Source organism: Ruditapes philippinarum, unplaced genomic scaffold (genome assembly GCF_026571515.1).
Source record: "Ruditapes philippinarum isolate M1 unplaced genomic scaffold, ASM2657151v2 ctg5996_1_1_1_1, whole genome shotgun sequence".
In the NCBI taxonomy this organism is placed as follows: domain Eukaryota; kingdom Metazoa; phylum Mollusca; class Bivalvia; order Venerida; family Veneridae; genus Ruditapes; species Ruditapes philippinarum.
Genome location: NW_026862148.1, coordinates 36,233 through 48,904, shown reverse-complemented (window position 1 = coordinate 48,904; position 12,672 = coordinate 36,233). Strand labels below are relative to the sequence as shown.

At 30.1% G+C, this 12,672-nt stretch overlaps 2 non-coding genes across 2 annotated transcripts; both read right to left on the bottom strand.

Moving 5' to 3' along the window:
* Nucleotides 1-217: 217 nt before the first annotated feature.
* Nucleotides 218-309, bottom strand: Trnak-uuu (transfer RNA lysine (anticodon UUU)). The gene is given in 2 exon segments: nt 218-253; nt 273-309. It is a non-coding gene; the product is annotated as a tRNA-Lys (tRNA).
* A 4,695-nt stretch (nt 310-5,004) lies between these two features.
* Nucleotides 5,005-5,079, bottom strand: Trnar-ucu (transfer RNA arginine (anticodon UCU)). The gene has a single exon. It is a non-coding gene; the product is annotated as a tRNA-Arg (tRNA).
* Nucleotides 5,080-12,672: the final 7,593 nt, after the last annotated feature.

The following is a 12,672-nucleotide window of genomic DNA, read 5'->3' as shown; positions in this document are numbered from 1 at the left end:
GAGTAACGTATTATATAATTATTCATCTTCAGTTAGTAATTCAATGAGTAATTCAAGAACATCATCTAAATACCAATAAGGGAACAAAGACAAAATCACGATTTGTGTCAATGATTTTGTATAATAATACTCGTAACAAGTGTGTATTTTCTTTATCTCACAATTAGTACTACACGAATTTTGTTTATATACGATATATAGAAAATGAAAAAATGTACGCCCAACGGGGGACTCGAACCCACGACCCTCAGATATCAGAGGTTCTTCAGCCTTAAAAGTCTGATGCTCTACCGACTGAGCTAGCCGGGCGCTTGATGTGTACCAGTGTCCTGTAATGTAAACGCTATCAATAATGTCGCTAAGATAAACCGATAACCACGTGTGTACGTTGTGACACTATTGTATAAGCCTTAAATGTCATAATTTAAGTTTAATGTTAGTGTTCGTTTATTATTATAGCTGTTTTACTATTTTCAGGTTAAAGAATATGAAGTTTCATACGTTAATTGTTAAACACAATCTGTATATTTAATAATTAATATGATACTAAGTTGTTTGCGAATTGTAATAACAAAGTAACTTGTAGGCTTGATAGCCATGTCCTTTTTCTACATGTAGAGACAGTTGTCCATGTGTGTTCAACGAAATAAATGTCAATGTGATACTTCGAATAAATACATAATTCTCCCCGTATTTCGCTTAGGCCATTAAATAACTGACAGTTTATGTGTGTCGCTATTTGAAATAGCAAAATATCAGTATTTCACATATTCATTAAACAAATTAAATGTTTCTTTGAAGACTTAAATCAATGATTTCGTAGTTCCCTGTCGGTAAATAAAAGACAATGCATTTGTATAGAAGGTTAAAACCTGTTAATGTTAGTAAATAAATCAAAACATTATAGATTTATTTTCATCATTTTTTGTTAACAACATGAACAGGAATGTGATGTACGCTATTACATTTGTATATTATGACCTCTTTTGGACTAATCTAATAACTGTTTGTTTTAGTTGTGTATACTTTACTAAGATGTCATTTATAAGATTATCGTACTGTGATAATAAAACTGTTTCAAATATACGTGTCTCTATTAAAGAAAAAAATGTGTTATAATAAATCTGTCTTGCATATTCAATATTTGAATTCATTTGAATGTTGAACACTGTGTCTGACTGTGTTTGTTCTTTTATTGTTTGAAACAGGGTCTTTCAAATTTGAAAGACCCTTTTTGAAACAGAAAATAAAGGAAATTACATATAAAAATGTGAACTGAGTTGTAATGCAAATAGTGTTAAACCATTGACTCTCTAAGTTCTGCGCGTTACAAATCAATTTCTTTTAAAACCAAGTAAATATATGTGTGTGTATGTTTGTTCAATCAACATTTGGAGTACCTATTCCAGGAAAAGAACCTACCATCTGTGGACTTTTTCGAATCAGAGGACTTAAACAGGGGTCCTCAGAAAATAAATCGGACGAATGATTTCACACACTAACGTTATTATATTATTACTTCTATTTTTGTAATCTTAAACGGTAGATTATACTAAATAATTGTTATTGTATTGCATAATTAACTTCACTACCCTTAAGATTATCTTACGTGATAAGATATTGTTACAGAACTTCAGCATGGTTTATTTTAATCAAGTACAGACATCTATACATGACCTTAATTATTTAAAGTGTATCTTGCAGATTCAATACTTGAAACTATTTTATTAAAACATATATTTTCTATTTAATAGGAATCAGATTGAAATAACTGCACGCATTTGTATTTCATGTATAATGTGTACTATATGTACTTCTTAATATACTCAAGAAAAGTTGCGACGAGGCAGTTTTATGAATTATTAGAATACCGTTGAAGGTATCATTTTGTACAAGTGAGATAATTGGTCATTTTAGTGTCGATATAAAATTAGTCCAAGATAAAGAAGGTATAAAATTATCATGGAATTTTAGTTAGATACTGGTCAACCTGCATTGCTCTATCGGTTAGAGCGCGAAACTTGTAATAACGATATTGTAGGTTCGATTTTCGGGGTGGCCAACCAATAAAATTACTAATAAGTCTTTCCGAGGCGACATTAACTCAAGGTCCCTTGTATTAGTGCTTAAACACATGGCACGTTAACGAACCAGAATATGCTTCTGGAATTTGGGCATCTTTCTGTATCTGTATCTTGTACTATTCTCTAAGATATTAAATGACAAATAATTTTCTAGAGGACTCGCCCATATGGGCAACCAGTGGCGATTATAGATAAACTTGAATACACACAATTTAGATACTGGATTACAATAGACCAAAGTAGAGAGAAATAGAAGTTTTTAGGAAAGCACAAAACGGAGTAATAATAATAATAATAATAGTAATAACAATAATAATAATAATAATAATAGTAAAACAATAATTGAAAATTGTGCAAGCTCAGTTTGATAACTTGTTCATAGACAGTACTGGAAAATGCAAGGTACTATCCATGTCCCTATCAACGGTTTAAGTTATATCTGAAACGTGGACAAGAAAATACACCCTACACTAAAGATTCAATGTTTACTTTCAGATATATAAATAAATGCATTTGTAAACTTTTCAACTGTTACTTTTGATTTCTTTGTACTGTACAATGAAACGAAACAATACTTTTTTATTCTAATTTTCATGAAGCTTACCTTCGTCTTAGTCAATATGCAAAATTTTAAGAACAAGTTTAGAGTGGATAGTGTTTTTCCCACTTCTTCTCTAAACCTTGCATTTTTTCTTAAAAATTGGCCTATTATTTTAATTTAAAGGCGAGCTAAGCTAGCGAGTGGCGGATTGATTGTATATGTGAAGGAATCGTTGTAAAATGGAATTACACTAGTAGAAAATCAAATTGATTGTCTTGTATGGATTTAACTTGATAAACAATTTTTCAAAACGGATGATAACTTCAGCTTATATTGCGCCCGAAAACTCCCCTATTCATGATATTTATAATGTTGATATATTGCAAAAAAACTAGAGCAGGATATAACAAAATTTTCACAATGTGGATGCGTGATTGTAGCTGAAGACACGAACAGTAGAGTTGGGCAGAAGTGTGATTTTATAGAAAATGAATCAATCACAGTCTTAGATTTAAATCAAATCTTAAACGATATCCCATGCTCCATGGACTAAAAAAAAATAACCGTTTCGGGGATTTGATCCTTGATCTGTGTAAAGCGGTAAATATCTGTTTGGTCAACGGGAGATCAAGGTCAATCGGTGATAACGGAAATATGACGTGTATGACACATAACGGAGAAAGCATGATTGATCAAGTATTGATCCGCTATTTTAACCTCGAATATATTGTTGATTTTAAAGTACATAATTATACCGTTTACCCGAATCACGCCCCTGTTTCATTTGGATTAAAGTGTATCATCAAAATAACGAAACAAATAATAGTCGGAATGCATACTATAAATGGAATCCGGAGTTCAGAGAACAATTCAGAAATGAATTTTTTTCGGATAAAAATGTGCCCGATGATATCGTGGAAAATGCGACTTACTCGACTGATAAAAAGACACAATTATAAACGGAATCTATTGTATCATGAGCTGAAAAATATTTAAAAGAAACGTCACCGTCTGTAAAGGAATCAAACTTTCTTAACGTAAAACCTCGTGAAATAAATAAGTGGTTTGATCATGTTTGTAACGGGAAACTGCAGATATACAAAGAGGCCACTAAGTAATGTAAATTTTACAAATATGAAGCAATGTAGAAAGGAAAGGCAGTTTTATTTAAAACGGGCTAGAGAAATGAATGAAATGAGGCGGGAAAAAACACGCGAATTCTGGAATATGTTTTGTATTAAAAGAAAAATGCAAGTGAAAATATTTCTATGGAAGAGTTCTACTCGCATTCTCAAAATCTAGCTGAGGGTAGCGATGACGTCAATCCGGAAGTTGAGGATTTTTTGAAGAGTTTTGACCAGAATGATATGACCAATAGAACACCGTTAGACGACATTCATCTGCCTTTAACACAGGGAGAAATTCGGAAGGCATGTTCTAAATTAAAAAGGAATAAAAGTAGTGCTGTAAATAGTATAATAAATGAGTATTTTATTGAAACGATCGATATTGTTATTGATTCATTATAAATTTTATTCAAGGACATACTTAAAAGTGGACATTTTCCAAAGAAATGGTCACAGGGTGTAATTGTTCCATTATTAAACAAGAAAAATATTACATACATTCGTATGTAATATAGGTACGATTGCATACTACTCTCTGTGATGACTTCTTTTAAGTTTGCTGCATGAAAGGTGTAATGTAAAATGAACATGCCATGAGATATTTTGTATCTTTAAACATTTCAATGGAATGTAATTAATGTATCATCATATTAAAGTAGCATGCCTTCAGATTAGAAAAATGATTTCAAGGAAATCAAAATATGAAAAGGAAATTCACGGTCAATTGACTGAAATTAATTATACGAGTATATAAAAATTCAGTGACATTTGGGATACTAATAAGATGAAAACACTTATCATGAAACATTTGATTGCAAATGTATTCGAGATAAGAGTTATTTGATAAAGAGTGTCTTTACTTAAATATAGTACGAACGGAGTATTTCTAAATTGACTGATTTTGTTTATTTCCAAAAATGGATTTAAAAGTAACTACTAGTAATGGCCGAAAACTTTTACCTTTTTCAAACCGCCGGACAGGTTTTAAGGTGGAGTGGACAGATAACTGCGGGGCAGTGATTACTGCGGGCAGTAATTTCTAATGACTGATTTCGGAGATTTACGTATTATAAAATTATTCACATTCAGTAAATAAGTTAATGAATAATTGGAGAACATCATCTATACAAAAGAATCAAGGTTTGTGAGAATCATTGGTTATAATACACACATAAAATGTGTGTTTTTTAATTTCATAGTACAAGAGTGAATTTTGTTTAACATCAGCATAAAAAAGAAGGAAAAAAATGTACGCCCAACGGGGGACTCGAACCCACGACCCTCAGATATCAGAAGTCTGATGCTCTAACGACTGAGCTAGCCGGGCGCTTTATGTGTAATGGAATCCTGTAATTTTAACAATATCAACAATGTCGGCAAGATAATCCGATAACCACGTTTGTACTTTGTGACACTATTAAGTCATGAGGCAAGTTTAATGTTAAAAGTTGTTTATTATTATAGCTGTTATATTACTTTCAGGTTAAGGAACACGAAGTTACATACGATAAATGTAAAACAATATATGTACATTTTAGAATTCTATATCTTAATTGTTTGTCTATTGCAGTGATCAAAACAATTATCTAATTTGACTGTATAAAACGTGATCAATTGCATTAAAATATTTTAACAAAATTGAAGACGACGGGTAAGAAAATGGATATTGTACTTCATCAATATTATTGAAGATCCCCGAGGTACGCTACACACAGCATCACTGACAGAGTTGAAAATTACAATTACATGTACTAAAATTATCAATGAAGTTACACTGACTGTATCCTTTTCTACCAGTAGAGCCCGTCGTTCATATGCTCTCAAATAAATGCCGATACACACATATCTCTACACCTATTTCGATTAAACATTGAATAACTGACAGACTAAAGTGTCGGTATTGCAAATATATCTGTATGTAACATAATTATTCATTGAACAAATACATAGTTCCTTTTAAGATTAAATCAATGATTACCTACTTCCCTATTAGTAAATAAATCAAAACACAATAGATTTATTTTCATTATTTTATGTTAACAACACAAACAGGAATGTGATGTACATTAGTATATTATTAATCTTTAACGGTTTATGATTATAACTGTTTGTTTTAGTACAGTATATTTAACTATTTCACTTATAAGATTATCGTACTGTGACAATACAACTGTTTCAGATACAGTAACCTTACTAATTTAGTCAAATACTTGTACATGTATCTAAAAACATGTTGTTGTTATTATAAGTCATCTTGTATATTCAATTATTAAAATCATTTGAATGTTGAACAAATTTCCTGATTCTGCATTTGTTCAAATATGCCAATTATCATGTTTGCTAGTTTAGTTGTTTGCAAGAGAAAGTAAAGAAAATGACGTATAAAATTATATAGTCAAGTAGTTTTTTCTCGTTTCTCAGACTGTGAACTGAGTTGTAAAAAAAGGTCTAAACACGTGAGATAAGAAAGGTATCGCAAAATCTATTTGATTTGAATAAAGTAACGTTGCTGCCATTTATCGCATTAGGTTTAGATCCAGTAAGTCAAGCCTCATATTTTGTTTTACAGTTACGTATTAGCATTTAAATGGATTAATGCTACTTCATAAACATAATTTCTCGTTTTGAGTGAATTGTTTCTTTTCAGGGTCGGATAAAATTTATATATATTAGACAGGTATATATGTTTATATAGTTTATCTGCTATAAACATTGTGTAATGTTTCAGGCAATAAAATTTGAAATTGATATTGGATAAAATTTATCATTACTAAACATTTAAGACACTCATGCGCTATTGATATAAGATAAAAAATTAAACTCAAACAGAATACGGTGACAAGGATAATAAAGTGTTAAAATGCAACTATTAATAACAAAGATAAAAATTAATGTGATTTGAATGAACTATGGATTTTTATCTTTAACAACAACAACAACAACAACATTTATTAAGCATTAAACACCTGAAAGGTGCATATAGCCAATATTTACAATCATATACTGATGTGAACTTGAAATGAAGCTAAACAAAAAACAAAACATACAGAATAGTCAGAGAAGTATACTCGATATCATCCATCTTTTAATTTCTTAAATTGTTCGCAAAGTATATATATTTGGCAACTTTGTTAACTGTACTTTTTTGGTGCTCTGACATAATCTTTTCAAATTTAAAAATACTTGGCCAATGGCAATAAAATCTTTTAAAGTATTTATGTCTTAGATGTCTGTATTTAGGGCAAACTAATAAAAAATGGTATTCATCTTCTAATTTATGCATGGTACAATTATTACATAATCTATTTATTCTATCTATGTTGTTATACCTTCCAATTTCGATATGTAGACTATGAGATGAAGTTCTAAACCTACATAATGCGATTCAGAAACGTTTATCGGTTACAAAGTTTAAATAATTTTCAAAAACAAAGTCGTGCTTAAATAGCGCGTATGATGTAAGTCGACTTGAATTATTTATACTTGTATACCATTCTTGTTTGTATATATCAAGGATACGCTGTTTAATGGACTGAAAATTTACACTTATATTTGCTTGACTTAACCATACATTTGTCATTCCTATTTCATCAAGTATTTGTTTAACATAACATGCCCAGTTAGAACCATTATAATTTTTTCGATTATCTGCATCTGACCGTAACATATTATATACACTAAAAACAGCACTATTTGTTGGTAGGTTTAAAATTTTTATCCAGAATTTTATCATTATAAATTTTCTATGCACAAACATCGGGTATCGTCCTAGCTCCCCATATAAACATTCCCTGTTAGTTGATATTTTTACCCCTAAGACTTTTCTACAAAACTTGGTATGAATCATTTCAATATCTTTACCTTCATGATATCCCCAAACCTCCGCGCTATAATTCAAGATAGAACTTACAAGACTATCAAAAAGATTACATTTTTGGGACACTGGCAGTTCTAATTGATTGCATACAATAAAAAGATTGTGCAGTGAAAAAGACGCGTGTTGCGCGAGTCTTTTCTGAGTTCGGTTCCAGTTATTGTTCTTAAAAAAATATACCCCTAGATATTTAAATGATGTTACAAGTTCCAGCTTAATACTATTTAAATAAAAATCGTACGTTGAGCCCCTATTCCCTGTTTCGAAAATCATCGCTTTCGTTTTATTTGCATTTATTTTCAACGCCCATCTATTACAATATGTTTCTAAGTCATTTAGCATAAGTTGCAAAGATATCGGGTTTGTGGCAAAAAGTGCTGTATCGTCGGCAAACATGATAAGGAAAAACTGAATTTCATTAACACTAATTACTCCGTCTAAATTTGAGTTTATGTTTTCTTTTAGATCATTCACGAAATCTAGTATACACATGTATATAATTACATGTGTGATAAGTGGGTTGACACTGATCATCTTGTTTTTGCATACAGTTATGTACACATTATCTATGATGATCAGCAAAAGTTATGTTTTTTTCCAAAATATAAATAATGCTTTTATCTTACCTCATCTGATCATTACAAATTTACAATTGTCTGATAATATATTTTATATAATATATCCCGGGGAGATATAAATAACACAAACAATGTTAAGATGAATAATCAAATAGAGAATTATTGTACAAATATTGTCTCTTGTGGACAGATTTATCATTTACATTTGATACACAGTTTTAACTAGACGTATATTATCTTTCTATACTGAATTATGAATAGAATGTTTCCCATATTTATCAATTTGATTTGTATTGGATACACATATTATATAGTTCTTATTCGTGAAAAATGAACTGTTTCCGTTTCTCATCAGAGTTATTACGTTATGAAAACAGACAGTGGTGCTAATAAATAATTTCCAAATTGCATTGTTTCTTATAAACAGTGTCAGTCCAATTAAGTTTTACATGTTTATCCAATGGTTGTGTATTCACACTTTCGATAATTCTCCCTTGTCTCCAATATTTTAAACTTCTTTTCTTTTAAAAATATGAAAATTAAACTGAAATTAATATACGAGTATATGTAAAACTTTGAGTAAAATTAAGAATACAAATTTAATTAAAACATTTATTATAAAACATTTGATCGCAAATGTATCCGAGATATGCAGTCATATTAGAATTTATTGATGAGTGCCTTTACTTAAATATAGAAGAAGAGAAGAAGAAGAAAAAATAGTTTATTTCGGTAACTTATACATTTACAGTATCTCGTTACATACAATAATTACAAATATAATAATTCTGTGGTCACATGACAAAAGCAAAGAAAAAAATAATAAGAAGAATGTAAAAGTTTTAACTGATGACATTCTAACGGAGAACAGACAGCTGTAAATAAAGGAACAAAGAACATCACAATATCATTATCATTCATAGAAATAAAAAGTTCCAGTAAGAAGAAAAACACCAAAAACAGAAAAGACGTGACAATAACAGCGTCAAAAGTATAATATTACATGTGTCTTTTTTAACGATAAAAAGGATAATAAGTTGAACCAATTAACATTTCAAAATGTGTTATGGATTAACAACCGGTAATAACAATTCCTGTCGCTTTTTATTAGCTACATCTATATATTTTCCTAAATTTACAAGTATATAGCTTTATTATCTGGTTGTAGTAAATCTACTAATTTATACATAGAAGGTCTAATATAGTAATAGCGCTCGATAAATCTTCTTCGAATATCCTGATAACACGGACAAACTAAAATAAAATGATATTCATCTTCAATTTTTGGAAAGTTACATAATTGACATAATCTTTCATTTCTTTGTGTTCTATTACGTCCGTATCTTCCGGTTTCAATCCTTAAGTTATGAGCAGATATTATAATTCTACAAATATTCATACGTATACCTTTACAATAAATATTTCTTACATAAGGTTCCAAACAAACGTCTTTTTTTATATAACTATACAAAGTGTTTAGTACAATATTGTTTTCTGTCTGAATGCCATTTTTGCCTAAAACAATCAATAACTCTTTGCTTAAATTCAGATAAACAGAAACTACTTTTATATTTATTGGGTTGTCCCACACATAAGAAAAGCCAAATTCATTTAATATGGATTTTACATTTTGAGCCCAATTATTTACACCAGTCAAACTATTGCTTACTGTATACCTATAAATTTCTTTCAGTATGATATTATCCGTATTGACAAGCTTAAGCCAAAATTTAATGATTTGTACGTATCTGTTGATATGTAAGGGGTATCTACCTAATTCGCCATACACTGCATTATTACTAGCACATTGTTTTACTCCTAATATTGATTTGCAAAACTTAAGGTGTACCCTTTCTATATCTTTAGATTTAGTAAAACCCAAAACCGGACATGCATAAGTAAGTATTGAGCCAACAAAAGCATCAAAAAATTGTAGTGAAACATGGGGTTTTAAATGAAATTTGTTTATCTTATTCAATAAAATGCTCATAGCTTTTAAACCTTTACCTACTGAGCACTGCGTATTTAAAACAAAAGAACCTGTATAATTAAAAACAACCCCTAGATAATTAAAATCGTTAACAACTACAGTATGTTTTCCATTAAAATACCATTTTTCACTTAATTTGACCTGTCCCCTTTTACCGTAAACAACAATTTTGGTTTTATCCGTATTAACCTCAAGTCCCCATTTATTGCAATAATCATACAAGGTATTTAGCGATTTTTGTAAGTCTTCTTGTGATCTGCCAACTATCACCATATCATCCAATAATACATAATTCGTAAATATTGAGACCACAATCCATTCGGTTTTGTAAAAATAATTCAAGATCCTCTAAAAATAATGCGAAAAGTGCAGAATTATTTTGTCACTGTCTTAAACCTATCGATATATTGAAGAAGTCAGAAAATGTATTACAATGTTTTACACAAGATTTTACAACTGAATATATAGCTTTAAATATATTTAAAATTTTACCATCCAAGCCCATCTTAAATAGTTTATACCATAGCGCGTTTCTATACACAGAGTCAAACGCTTTTTTAAGATCGACAAAAGCGCACGGAAATATTTTATTTTCAGATAACATATGTTGTACTAAATTATGTAAAACAAAAATTGCATCCACAGTGCTGAGCCCTTTTCTAAAACCGAACTTGGCGTCTGATAACATATTATTATCATCAAACCATTTTTCTACCCTTGAAGTTAAAATACTAGTAAATAATTTACCAAAATTACTGATTAATGTTATACCCCTGTAATTATGTACATTTCTATTATCCCCCCTTTTTATGCAAAGGTACAATAAAACCTTGCGTCCACAATTCTGGACAATAACCTGCATTAAAAACAATATTAAATAGATCTGTAATATGCCTTACCAAGATATCAATAGTTTCAATAAAATATTCGTTAAGTAAATTGTCACTTGGCGATTCAGATTTGTTACGATTTAAATTGCGAACAGCAGCACGGACTTCATCACAGGTAATCGGCATGTTTAATTCACCAAAAGTAGGGTTATTTGTATTAGTATTTCCGTCAACAATAAATGCTTCAACCTCGGGAATGATTGTTGTTTTTATTTCATTAAACATTTCAAAAAATACTTTTCAAATTCTTTAGATATCGTCCCCCGTACGTCTATTTTGTTGTTTAAAATATTGCCAAAATTCTCTTGGTTTACGGGTTTTTAAATTAGTTAATTCTTGCGACTTCTTTAAATTAAATGCTCTTTTCTTTTTTCTCAAAATAATTTTATACGTCTTTTTTTAGAATCACATAAAGATAATCTGTTTAAACATGACTTATCATTGTTAAAAATATACAACTTGTCTTTATATATGCGTTTCGCATCAGCGCATTCAGTATCGAACCAAGAGTTATCATACCTCTTTGCACTCTTACAATAAACATTTTTCTTAAAAAACAAATCAGCTGATTCACAAATCAAGTGAGAAAAATTTGATACTAAATCATTTACAGTACTTATTTCTTGAACATTATTTACACTCATGATACTATTAAATTCATTCATTTTCTCAACAATGACCTTCTAAACAACATTTTATGATCGTCATTCCATTTATAATAAACGTAATCTTTTTTATTGTAAACATCATAATCCGGTGGTTTATCGCCACATATCTTAAAACTCAATAATGCATGGTCACTAAACAAGTCAAACTGGTTAACAGTGAACGATTGAACTATATGAAAATCAATTTCTTTTAACAGTAATTACACACCTCCTCTATTGTTTGTGATAGGTCTATATTTTTTGGATAGACCTGTTTAAACAAAAGAAAGTCCGTTATGAGGTCTATCTTTTGCACGTGCGCAGGTCTGTTCTAGTCAGAAAGACCTGGTCATGAAATGCACGTGAAAAAATAGACCTGCCTATGCGCAGACAAAGAAAACATGAAATGCAACAGAAATTAAAACCCTTTTAACTAAGCAATTATTCCAGCATCCCTATATTAAATCTGTCAATAAAAATAATGGATAGCATATCAAAGTTAGGACACATTTAACATTTATTTCATCGCGTCATTTTTTAAAGTAATAGTAATTCTGTCATTAAGTTCATAAAATAAAGTTCATGTCTATGAAACTATATAGCAAAAAATCACAGCATTCTCATTACGATTTTAAAATATGAATGAAGTTATAAGTGATTTAGTTTAAAACATTTTATGATGAACGATCATATTTTATTCTAGAACACTTCATATTCTGCTATAAAAAATATAGTTTCGGTTCATGTATCTCAAACTTGCCAACAATATACATGTACATATGTAGTTCTTTCGTGGTCTGCTGGGTATCCACACATTGCCCTTCGGACAGTTGCCACCTCGGAAGTTTGCCCCCTTTTATGCAATGGCAGTCTTTGCCCCCTCATATCTTTGGAAGGGGTGGACATTTGCCCCACCCCCTCGCTGTTTTAAAAAATATTTT